Below are 13,464 nucleotides of genomic sequence, written 5' to 3' on the forward strand. Positions count from 1 at the left end.
TCCACGTCACGATTCCACGAACCTAACAGAGGAGCATCTGTGTCCAGATGCTCAAACACTAGAGTCTCCTCCATCTCCGTTCGATTTGGTGGTGGATGACCAGCAACCCACCCTCATCGACGATGATGTGACGCAGTTGCCGTCAGGGCATCCAGTTGACCGGCGCATTGTGCGGGAGGAGGAGATGAGACAGGAGTTGGAAGAGGAAGTGGTGGATGATGAGGACACTGACCCGACCTGGACAGGGGGGATGTCAAGCGGGGAAAGTAGTGTGGATGTTGAGGCAGGTGCAGCACCAAAAAGGGTAGCTAGAGGCAGAGGTCAGCAGCTTAGGCGAAGCCAGGCCACACCCGGAATCTCCCAAGATGTTCCAGTTCGTACCCAGCCCCGAAAAACTCCCACCTCGAGGGCACGTTTCTCGAAGGTGTGGAGTTTTTTCAAGGAATGCGCCGAGGACAGATATAGTGTTGTCTGCACAATTTGCCTCTCGAAATTGATTAGGGGCTCTGAGAAGAGCAACCTGTCCACCACTTCAATGCGCCGTCATTTGGAATCCAAGCACTGGAATCAGTGGCAGGCAGCAACGGCAGGACAAAGGCCGTCTGCCGTTCACGCCACTGCCACTGCCTCTGCCACTGCCTCTGCCTCTGCCACTGCCACTGCTGACTGTGCTGGCGATGCACTCCAGAGGACGAGCCAGGACACCACTTCATCTGCCTCCGCCACTTTGTTGACTTCTACCTCATCCTCCCCTGGTCCTGTCTTATCTCCTTCTCCTGCACCATCAAAGGCACCATCAGGCGTTTCTTTACAACAACCCACCATCTCTCAGACATTGGAGCGGCGGCAGAAATACACTGCTAACCACCCACACGCGCAAGCCTTGAACGCCAACATCGCTAAACTGCTGGCCCAGGAGATGTTGGCGTTCCGGCTTGTTGAAACTCCCGCCTTCCTGGACCTGATGGCAACTGCGGCACCTCGCTATGCCGTCCCTAGCCGTCACTACTTCTCCCGGTGTGCCGTCCCCGCCTTGCACCAGCACGTGTCACTCAACATCAGGCGGGCCCTTAGTTCCGCGCTTTGCACAAAGGTCCACTTGACCACCGACGCGTGGACAAGTGCATGCGGACAGGGACGCTACATTTCACTGACGGCACACTGGGTGAATGTAGTTGAGGCTGGGACTGCTTCCCAAACTGGCCCGGTGTACCTCGTCTCCCCGCCTAACATTCCTGGCAGGGACACGAGAAGAACACCCCCCTCCTCCTCCTCCTCTACCGCCTCCTCCTCCGCCACCGCCTCCTCCTCCGCCACCGCCTCCTCCTCCGCTGTTAGATTGACCCCAGCTACGAGTTGGAAACGTTGCAGCACTGGCGTTGGTAGACGTCAGCAGGCTGTGCTGAAGCTGATCAGCTTGGGGGACAGACAGCACACTGCCTCCGAGGTGAGGGATGCCCTCCTCGATGAGACGGCAATATGGTTTGAGCCGCTGCACCTGGGCCCAGGCATGGTCGTTTGTGATAACGGCCGGAACCTGGTAGCAGCTCTGGAGCTTGCCGGACTCCAACATGTTCCATGCCTGGCCCACGTCTTCAACCTAGTGGTGCAACGTTTCCTAAAGAGCTACCCCAATGTTCCAGAGCTACTGGTGAAAGTGCGGCGCATGTGCGCCCACTTTCGCAAGTCGACAGTAGCCGCTGCTAGCTTAAAATCTCTCCAGCAACGCCTGCATGTGCCACAACACCGGCTTTTGTGCGACGTCCCCACACGCTGGAACTCAACGTTTCAGATGTTGAATAGAGTGGTTGAGCAGCAGAGACCTTTGATGGAATACCAGCTACAAAACCCTAGGGTGCCACAAAGTCAGCTGCCTCAGTTTCACATCCATGAGTGGCCATGGATGAGAGACCTTTGTGACATCCTACGGGTCTTTGAGGAGTCCACAAGGAGGGTGAGCTCTGAGGATGCGATGGTGAGCCTTACAATCCCGCTCTTGTGTGTTCTGAGAGAATCCCTGATTGACATCAGGGATAACTCAGATAACACAGAGGAGTTAGGGATAGCATCCGATCCGTCACAGCTGGAGAGCAGGTCCACACATCTGTCCGCTTCACTGCGTTTAATGGAGGAGGAGGAGGAGGAGGAGGAAGAAGAGTTGTCCGATGATGTGATGGTGATACAGGAGGCTTCCGGGCAACTTCGAATCGTCCCATTGTTGCAGCGCGGATGGGTAGACATGGAGGATGAGGAGGAAATGGAGATTGAACTTTCCGGTGGGGCCAGAGGAGTCATGCCAACTAACACTGTGGCAGACATGGCTGAGTTCATGTTGGGGTGCTTTACAACCGACAAGCGTATTGTCAAAATCATGGAGGACAACCAGTACTGGATCTTTGCTATCCTTGACCCCCGGTATAAAAACAACATCTCGTCTTTTATTCCGGTAGAGGGGAGGGCCAATCGCATCAATGCTTGCCACAGGCAATTGGTGCAGAATATGATGGAGATGTTTCCAGCATGTGACGTTGGCGGCAGGGAGGGCAGTTCCTCCAGTAGGCAACCAAGTTCTCACCGGTCCACACAAACGAGGGGCACACTGTCTAAGGTCTGGGACACCTTGATGGCACCCCCTCGCCAAAGTGCCGCCACGGAGGGTCCTAGTGTCACCAGGCGTGAGAAGTATAGGCGCATGTTGCGGGAATACCTTTCCGACCACAGCCCTGTCCTCTCCGACCCCTCTGCGCCCTACACGTATTGGGTGTCGAAGTTGGACCTGTGGCTTGAACTTGCCCTATATGCCTTGGAGGTGCTGTCCTGTCCTGCCGCCAGCGTCCTATCTGAGAGGGTGTTCAGTGCAGCCGGTGGCATCATCACTGACAAGCGCACCCGTCTGTCAGCTGAGAGTGCCGACCGGCTCACTTTGATAAAAATGAACCACCACTGGGTAGAGCCGTCATTTTTGTGCCCACCTGTGTAAAGCACCCCAACATGAAACTCCATGTCTGTACTCAACCTCCGCATCCTCATACTCATCCACCATAAGCGTTGCACAATTCTGCTAATACTAGGCTCCCTCCACCCTGATTTCCCCCAACTCTGCTGGTTAGAGGCTCCCTCCACCCTGATTTCCACCAACTCTGCTGGTTAGAGGCTCCCTCCACCATGAATTTGCCCAAACTGGGCTGTTTAGAGGCTCCCTCCACCATGAATTTGCCCAAACTGGGCTGTTTAGAGGCTCCCTCCACCATGAATTGGTCCAAACTGGGTTTTTTAGAGGCTCCCTCCACCATGAATTGGTCCAAACTGGGCTGGTTAGAGGCTCCCTCCACCATGAATTTGCCCAAACTGGGCTGTTTAGAGGCTCCCTCCACCATGAATTGGTCCAAACTGGGCTGGTTAGAGGCTCCCTCCACCATTAATTGGTCCAAACTGGGCTGGTTAGAGGCTCCCTCCACCATTAATTGGTCCAAACTGGGCTGGTTAGAGGCTCCCTCCACCATGAATTTGCCCAAACTGGGCTGTTTAGAGGCTCCCTCCACCATGAATTTGCCCAAACTGGGCTGTTTAGAGGCTCCCTCCACCATGAATTGGTCCAAACTGGGTTTTTTAGAGGCTCCCTCCACCATGAATTGGTCCAAACTGGGCTGGTTAGAGGCTCCCTCCACCATGAATTTGCCCAAACTGGGCTGTTTAGAGGCTCCCTCCACCATGAATTGGTCCAAACTGGGTTTTTTAGAGGCTCCCTCCACCATGAATTTGCCCAAACTGGGCTGGTTAGAGGCTCCCTCCACCATGAATTGGTCCAAGCTGGGTTTTTTAGAGGCTCCCTCCACCATGAATTTGCCCAAACTGGGCTGGTTAGAGGCTCCCTCCACCATGAATTGGTCCAAGCTGGGTTTTTTAGAGGCTCCCTCCACCATGAATTTGCCCAAACTGGGCTGGTTAGAGGCTCCCTCCACCATGAATTGGTCCAAACTGGGCTGGTTAGAGGCTCCCTCCACCATGAATTTGCCCAAACTGGGCTGTTTAGAGGCTCCCTCCACCATTAATTGGTCCAAACTGGGCTGGTTAGAGGCTTCCTCCACCATGAATTTGCCCAAACTGGGCTGTTTAGAGGCTCCCTCCACCATGAATTGGTCCAAACTGGGTTTTTTAGAGGCTCCCTCCACCATGAATTTGCCCAAACTGGGCTGTTTAGAGGCTCCCTCCACCATGAATTGGTCCAAACTGGGCTGGTTAGAGGCTCCCTCCACCATGAATTGGTCCAAACTGGGCTGGTTAGAGGCTCCCTCCACCATTAATTGGTCCAAACTGGGCTGGTTAGAGGCTCCCTCCACCATGAATTGGTCCAAACTGGGCTGGTTAGAGGCTCCCTCCACCATGAATTTGCCCAAACTGGGCTGTTTAGAGGCTCCCTCCACCATTAATTGGTCCAAACTGGGCTGGTTAGAGGCTCCCTCCACCATGAATTTGCCCAAACTGGGCTGTTTAGAGGCTCCCTCCACCATGAATTGGTCCAAACTGGGGTTTTTAGAGGCTCCCTCCACCATTAATTGGTCCAAACTGGGCTGGTTAGAGGCTCCCTCCACCATGAATTGGTCCAAACTGGGCTGGTTAGAGGCTCCCTCCACCATGAATTTGCCCAAACTGGGCTGTTTAGAGGCTCCCTCCACCATTAATTGGTCCAAACTGGGCTGGTTAGAGGCTCCCTCCACCATGAATTTGCCCAAACTGGGCTGTTTAGAGGCTCCCTCCACCATGAATTGGTCCAAACTGGGTTTTTTAGAGGCTCCCTCCACCATGAATTGGTCCAAACTGGGCTGGTTAGAGGCTCCCTCCACCATGAATTTCCCAAAACTTGGCTGTTTAGAGGCTCCCTCCACCATGAATTGGTCCAAACTGGGCTGGTTAGAGGCTCCCTCCACCATGAATTTCCCAAAACTTGGCTGTTTAGAGGCTCCCTCCACCATGAATTGGTCCAAACTGGGCTGGTTAGAGGCTCCCTCCACCATTAATTGGTCCAAACTGGGCTGGTTAGAGGCTCCCTCCACCATGAATTGGTCCAAACTGGGTTTTTTAGAGGCTCCCTCCACCATGAATTTGCCCAAACTGGGCTGTTTAGAGGCTCCCTCCACCATGAATTGGTCCAAACTGGGCTGGTTAGATAGTAAGAACAAAATTCCAGCATTCACGGACAAGAAGATAATATAAAATCTTTCTCTTTATTTCTTCATATAAAACAATTCATTTCATAGTCCTAGAGGTGCTGTATCGGCAGATCCAGCATATCGTTATGGATGATAGCTACGCGTTTCAGGACATAGTCCCTTCCTCATGCCATGAGGAAGGGACTATGTCCTGAAACGCGTAGCTATCATCCATAACGATATGCTGGATCTGCCGATACAGCACCTCTAGGACTATGAAATGAATTGTTTTATATGAAGAAATAAAGAGAAAGATTTTATATTATCTTCTTGTCCGTGAATGCTGGAATTTTGTTCTTACTATCTAAGTCTACACTGACCGAGGGAGTCCATCGGTATCCGTGCATCTCGGCTAGAGGTATTTGGAAATTATTCACAAGCTGTTGGGTGAGCTGGAGTTATTTTTCTATATATTTGGGCTGGTTAGAGGCTCCCTCCACCATTAATTGGTCCAAACTGGGCTGGTTAGAGGCTCCCTCCACCATTAATTGGTCCAAACTGGGCTGGTTAGAGGCTCCCTCCACCATGAATTTGCCCAAACTGGGCTGGTTAGAGGCTCCCTCCACCATGAATTGGTCCAAACTGGGTTTTTTAGAGGCTCCCTCCACCATGAATTTGCCCAAACTGGGCTGTTTAGAGGCTCCCTCCACCATGAATTGGTCCAAACTGGGGTTTTTAGAGGCTCCCTCCACCATTAATTGGTCCAAACTGGGCTGGTTAGAGGCTCCCTCCACCATGAATTGGTCCAAACTGGGCTGGTTAGAGGCTCCCTCCACCATGAATTTGCCCAAACTGGGCTGTTTAGAGGCTCCCTCCACCATTAATTGGTCCAAACTGGGCTGGTTAGAGGCTCCCTCCACCATGAATTTGCCCAAACTGGGCTGTTTAGAGGCTCCCTCCACCATGAATTGGTCCAAACTGGGTTTTTTAGAGGCTCCCTCCACCATGAATTGGTCCAAACTGGGCTGGTTAGAGGCTCCCTCCACCATGAATTTCCCAAAACTTGGCTGTTTAGAGGCTCCCTCCACCATGAATTGGTCCAAACTGGGCTGGTTAGAGGCTCCCTCCACCATGAATTTCCCAAAACTTGGCTGTTTAGAGGCTCCCTCCACCATGAATTGGTCCAAACTGGGCTGGTTAGAGGCTCCCTCCACCATTAATTGGTCCAAACTGGGCTGGTTAGAGGCTCCCTCCACCATGAATTGGTCCAAACTGGGTTTTTTAGAGGCTCCCTCCACCATGAATTTGCCCAAACTGGGCTGTTTAGAGGCTCCCTCCACCATGAATTGGTCCAAACTGGGCTGGTTAGATAGTAAGAACAAAATTCCAGCATTCACGGACAAGAAGATAATATAAAATCTTTCTCTTTATTTCTTCATATAAAACAATTCATTTCATAGTCCTAGAGGTGCTGTATCGGCAGATCCAGCATATCGTTATGGATGATAGCTACGCGTTTCAGGACATAGTCCCTTCCTCATGCCATGAGGAAGGGACTATGTCCTGAAACGCGTAGCTATCATCCATAACGATATGCTGGATCTGCCGATACAGCACCTCTAGGACTATGAAATGAATTGTTTTATATGAAGAAATAAAGAGAAAGATTTTATATTATCTTCTTGTCCGTGAATGCTGGAATTTTGTTCTTACTATCTAAGTCTACACTGACCGAGGGAGTCCATCGGTATCCGTGCATCTCGGCTAGAGGTATTTGGAAATTATTCACAAGCTGTTGGGTGAGCTGGAGTTATTTTTCTATATATTTGGGCTGGTTAGAGGCTCCCTCCACCATTAATTGGTCCAAACTGGGCTGGTTAGAGGCTCCCTCCACCATTAATTGGTCCAAACTGGGCTGGTTAGAGGCTCCCTCCACCATGAATTTGCCCAAACTGGGCTGGTTAGAGGCTCCCTCCACCATGAATTGGTCCAAACTGGGTTTTTTAGAGGCTCCCTCCACCATGAATTTGCCCAAACTGGGCTGGTTAGAGGCTCCCTCCACCATGAATTGGTCCAAACTGGGGTTTTTAGAGGCTCCCTCCACCATGAATTTGCCCAAACTGGGGTGTTTAGAGGCTCCCTCCACCATGAATTTGCCCAAACTCTGCTGGTTAGAGGCTCAATCCACCCTGATTTTCAAAACAAATGTTGGTGCCAACCTCAACTTACTACAAGGGCCAAATTCACTGCTGGTGACAAGCTCTCCTCACTGCAAGTGCCAAATACACATGTTTCAAGGTGTTTTCCTACTGTCAGAGAGGTGGTATTGAGTGTGTAAAGTGTGTAGTTGTTAGGCTGTGATGTTGGGGTAATAGAGGGTCTTTGGTGTGTTAGATGCCCCCAGACATGCTTCCCCTGCTGTCCCAGTGTCATTCCAGAGGTGTTGGCATCATTTCCTGGGGTGTCATAGTGGACTTGGTGACCCTCCAGACACGGATTTGGGTTTCCCCCTTAACGAGTATCTGTTCCCCATAGACTATAATGGGGTTCGAAACCCGTTCGAACACACGAACATTGAGCGGCTGTTCGAATCGAATTTCGAACCTCGAACATTTTAGTGTTCGCTCATCTCTAATTGCAACGTCTTCATCTGTTTACGTGCAAAAATGACATTTTCACAGTTTGCCTGATTTCAGAGATTTTTCATTTACATTATTGATGCTTGTAATTCTTGTACCATAAATGTAATATCTATCTGCATTGATACTCCAATCAACTTTTTTTGGTCCTGGGACCACATTGGGGCCACATTGTAAGATAATACAACTCCTAAGGATTACAAGAAAACTTTAAGGCTCTGTTCCCACGGAGTAACGCGCCGCTCATTTAGACACGTAAACATGTGTCAGAGCAAGGTGCTTCAAAACAGATCCCATTGACTTCAATGGGTGCTGGCTTACGCGCGCTACCCATTGAAATCAATGGGTTATAACTAGAGATGAGCGAGTAGTTAAATACTCGATATTCAATATTCATTTCGAGTAGCTCCTCAATATTCGACTACTCAAATCGAATATCGAATCCTATTATACTCTATGGGGGGAAAATGCTCGTTTCAGGGGTAGGCAACATTCCATCAAACTGAACTTACCAAGTCCACGAGTGAGGGTCGGGCTGGATTCTCTGAGATGTCTTCTCCACACAGCGTCCACGCATCATCATCCGGCAATGAATTCACTCTTCTAGGCATCAGGCCTGGGCATAGACGACTGTGCATGCCCGCACTACAAGAAAATGGCTGCTTACAGTCAAAGCGGCCATTTTCTTGTAGCGCAGGCATGCGCAGTTGGCTCTGCCCAGGCCCGATGCCTAGCAGAGTGAATTCAGACCCGGAAGACGCCACAGGGAAGCAGCGAGGAGAAGACTTCTAAAGGTAGGAGAAGAACCAGCGTTGATTGGCCAACTGTATAGCATTCGGCCAATCAACGCTGGTTTTGCATTGAATTTTTCCATTCGAATAGTGAGTGGTAGTCGATCGAGTACGAGTATTTCGAATACCGTAGTATTCGATCGAATACCTACTCGATCGAATACTACTTGCTCATCTCTAGTTATAACGCCTCCCATTGACTTCAATGTGTAGCGCGCGTAAGTCGGCACCCATTGAAATCAATGGGATCTGTTTTGAAGCACCTCGCTCTGACACGTGTTTATGTCTTGTGGGGAATCGTTCAGGTAGATGCTTGTAGCAGTGCAGGAAACAGGGACACAGACACTGGATTGCATACAAGTTCAGGCTTTATTCACATGTAACGCATACACTGCTTTTGCAAAGCTACAGGATAAACAAAACAAAACCCTTCTCGTCTGAGAAAACTAACTTAAACGTAAGGAAACATTTCCCTGACTATACAGGAGACTGGCTACCAGTCTCCCACCTTGGCAACAAATCAAATCAAATAGGCTTTATTGGCACGTCCGAATAGATATTTGGCATTGTCAAAGCTAGTAAAGTGTGTGTGGGGGGACTTGAAGTTGGGGGGGGGGATGGTGGGTATGGGGGGGTGGGGGGGTTGATTTGGGGTATAACAGGCCGTGGAGTCTCATCTTCCTCTTAGTTGGTGGCGCTACTGTATATGAGGAGGTGTGGTGAGGTGGGTGGTTTGGGGTATAACAGTCCGTGGGGTCTCATCTTCCTCTTGTTTGGTGACAGCTGGACACGTATTGGGTAGCGATCTCCACAGTGGCCTCTTCTTCTCTCAGTAGGATGTAGAGTTTCCTCTTCTCGTCTGCAGATATGAAGTCTGGGATGTGGGCAGAGAGTCTTTGGTAGTAGACGGCCCTGACAGCTGAGTATTTGGTGCAGTGTAGCAGGAAGTGGGTCTCGTCTTCTAGGGCCCCCTGGTCACAGTGCTGGCACAGTCTGTTCTCCCGTGGCTTGTATGTCTGCCTGTGTCACCCTGTCTCCATCTCCAGGTTGTGGACGCTCAGTCTATACCGGCTCAGGGTCTGTCTGTGTTTGGGGTGGCGTATTCTCTCCAGGTAGGTGGCCAGGGTGTAGTCTCTTTGCAATGACTGGTACACAGTGAGTTTCTTGGAGTTATTTATTGCGCTTCTCCATTCCTCGATGTACCGCTCTTTGTCTCTCTCAATTACTCCTTTTATTTGAGCTTTGTTCAGGGCATGTTGGGGGTTTTGGCTTGGCAGATGGCTGATGCTTGGCTGGGGGGGTATCAGTTTTTCTCGGGGCTCTGTGACTCAGCCAGGCTTGGTCGTGGTAAGAGCCAGGACTGCTGCCCTGTATGTGAGTCCAGAATGATAGCACCCTCTTCTGCATGGTGAGCCATAGGGGGAGTCTGCCTAGCTCTGCCCGGCATCCCATGTTGGAGGTGCTGCGGTGGACATGGAGGAGGTACTTGCAGAACTCCAGGTGGAAGGTCTCTGTTGGGCTGGAATCCCACTTTGACTGGTCTGGGTACGTGGCTGGGCCCCAAACCTCACTGTCATAGAGAAGGATCGGAGTGATGACTGCGTCAAATATCTTGAGCCAGACCCTTACCCGTGGTTTGAGGTGGTACATTTGTCTTCTGATAGTGTAGAAGGTTCTGCAGGCTTTTCCTTTCAGGGTTTCTATTGCTGCTTTGAAGCTTCCTGATTGGTTGAGCTCCAGCCCCAGGTAGGTGTAGCTCTTGGTTTTCTCCAGAGTGGAGCCGTTCAGTGTGAATTGTGGGGTGGGGGCTTTGTTGTGGCCCTTCTTCTGAAATACCATGACTTTGGTCTTCTTCCGGTTGATGGGTAGGGCACATGTGGTGCTGAATTTTTCCAGCACTGACAGGCTTTCTTGGAGGTCTTTCTTGGTGGAGGACAGAAGTAGGAGGTCGTCGGCGTATAGCAGGAACTTCATCTTACGGTTGTTCAGGGTGAGGCCTGGAGTTGGTGAGGCCTCCAGGGCTGTAGCCAGTTCATTGATGTAGATGTTGAAGAGTGTTGGGCTCAGGCTACAGCCTTGTCCGACCCTTCGGGCCTGTTAGAAGTATGCTTTCCTTTTCCCATTCACCTTCACACTGCACTGGTTTCTGGTGTAGGAGCTCTTGATGACGTCATACGTTCTTCCTCCTATTCCACTCTCTAGGAGTTTTAGGAGCAGGCCTAGGTGCCATACTGAGTCGAACGCCTTAAAGACCACGAAGCAGGAGAATATTTTGCCTCTTCTGGTGTTGTGGACGTGGGTCGTGATGAAGCTGTGCAGGGTGTGGTGCGGTGGTTTGGCATGAACCCTGCTTGGCTCTTGCTGAGGACCCCGTGTTGTGTGAGGAAGGTGAGGATTCTGTTATTGATGATGCTGTTGAACAGTTTCCCCAGCGTGCTGCTGAGGCAGATCCCTCTGTAGTTGTTGGGGTCATATTGGTCTCCAATCTTGTAGATGGGGTTATGAGGCCTTTGTTCCAGTCTTGGGGGAAGTGTCTGGTATTGAGGACGAGGGTGAATAGTTTTGTCAGTGCCATGTGTATTGCTGGAGGGCTGTATTTGATCATCTCTGGTAGGATGCCGTCAGGACCGCTGGCCTTTTTTCCTTTCAGCAGGGCAATTCTTTCCTGTGTATCTTTTATGGTGGTTGGTGAGTCCAGAGGGTTCTGGAAGTCTTTGATGACTTTCTCCATATCCCTCAGTTTGGTGGTTATCTGTTGATGTTCTGGGGTTAGGTCTTCTTCTGGGATGTTTTTGTAGAGACTTCTGAAGTAGTTGACCAGATATTGCCATTTTGGATGTGGAGGGAGTTTTTCTTGGGCTTTGTGCCCACATGGTGCCAGACCTCCCAGAATGAGCTGTCCTGGAGGGAGTCCTCCAGTTGCTCCATTTTATGGACAACAACAATGGGTGGCACAGTACCTGCTTTGGAGGTCCGGTCTGGAAAGTTCAACTCTGTCAGTGTGGTGCCACCCTACTAGTCTTCAAACTCAGACTGTTATTAGGGCCTGATTAGTCAGCTGACCTCCCTGGTGTGGGTCTCACCACTCCCCCCTTAGGTGCCTGGCTGGAATATACTTGTCTTCCCAGACTACACCCTTCACTCTCTCACAGTGTCTAAATGAGCGGTGCGTTACTCCGTGGGAATGGAGCCTAAAGAGGACCTTTTGCGTCCGCAATCAACTCTTCATCCATTAATATATGTCTCTCCACTGATTCTGGCATAGTTGGAATTTTTTGTCAATGGGAGCCATTAATTTTGAAAGCCAATATGCTAATTAGGTTCTTTGTAGTCATGTAGGTGGTCTTAAGCCAAAAAAGACAAAGGTATGTGATTCCGAGTTTTCTTGTAATAAACAACTAATAAACAATTGTCTTATGGACAGTCTGCATGACTCCCAGGGCAACTGACAAGCAATTGTCTCTTGGAATACAGCAATTGTCCCTGAGCCGTCAGCCCTTTAGACAGTAAGGAATTGTACCCCAATAATAAAGACATTGTCCCTTTCTCTACAGTAATGACCCCTTGTTAATACGAGAGAAGAATATTTGAAGGTTCCACTTAAAGGAATATTCCAGTAACTACAGGTCATCCCTATTCCCAAAAGAAGGAGTAACTGTCTGAGTAAATCCTAGTGGTCCGACCCATACCAATCAGTTATTCCATATCCTTTGAATGTGGGATAACTTGTAATTATTGGATTATTCCTGTAGTAACAAGACCTATAAACTATAACCACAACTAACTCTCTACCTTGTCTCCTCTTCTCTGGAGTATCAAATTTATGAGGCAGCTATGATATACTTATGCCCTTAAATGTAGTTACATACTATAGTTAATAAGGTTAAAAAAAAGACTCTCTTCCTGAAAACTGATCCGTCCATCCAGAAGTTACCCTGTATCCCATGCACTTAGTATCTGTATATTTATATATACTAGCAGGTGACAATTTCATATGGCTTCAGTTATATGATCTTATTTATTAAAAGGTGCCCAACCATTGTACCAAACAAGCACTCTTATTCCTTCTCTCCCCTATTCCCTCATAGATTGTAAGCTCTTGTGAGTAGGGCCCTCACTCCTATTGTTCATTATATTATTTTTTTTGTTACACTGTAATGTCTGATATTGTCTGTTCATGTCCCTCCCTCCACCCGATTTGTAAAGCATTGCGGAATATGTTGGTACTATTTTAATAAAATTATTATTGTTAATAATCTTATAGTCGAGGAGGCGGTCCTATCAGTGATTGACAAGTACCTCTGTATGTACCTATGTATAGGGAGGAGGCTGTCAATCACTGATAGGACCTCCTACTTGACTTTATAGCAAATAAGAGGCAGAGATTTCAATACTCTGTTCTTCCTGCTCTATAACATGCTGCCTGCAAATTGCACTACACTTTACTGCTAAATGTTCCCTTTAAGTTTGTGCAGACTTTGCAGTTTTAGGTTTTTGATTGCTATATTTTTTATTCTGATAATGAATATGAAACATTAATATTTTATCACAGTCTGACGTCAAAACTTGTTAGTTATTCATAGAGAAATGCCACTCTAAAGGCGCTGCTTATCTCTGCCTGCAGAAGAAGACTCTTACAGATAGCTTTGCAGAAAGTTCTGTCTCCTGCGACAGCTACTGCCTGACATGTAGTGCTTCATATTTATGAAGAGGTTCTTCAGCAGCTGCAGTGTGTTTTATACAGTTTGGATTTGGTTGGTTGCTGCAGTGTTGTACTATCCTGCCTGCTTACTGGGTTGATTTCAGATAGTTCATCCACTATCTATTCATCTCCAACACGCCAACAAAATACTGAAAGGGAAATGTGATTGTGAGCCCAATATG

The sequence above is a fragment of the Leptodactylus fuscus genome, chromosome 3 (genome assembly GCF_031893055.1).
Source record: "Leptodactylus fuscus isolate aLepFus1 chromosome 3, aLepFus1.hap2, whole genome shotgun sequence".
Taxonomy (NCBI): domain Eukaryota; kingdom Metazoa; phylum Chordata; class Amphibia; order Anura; family Leptodactylidae; genus Leptodactylus; species Leptodactylus fuscus.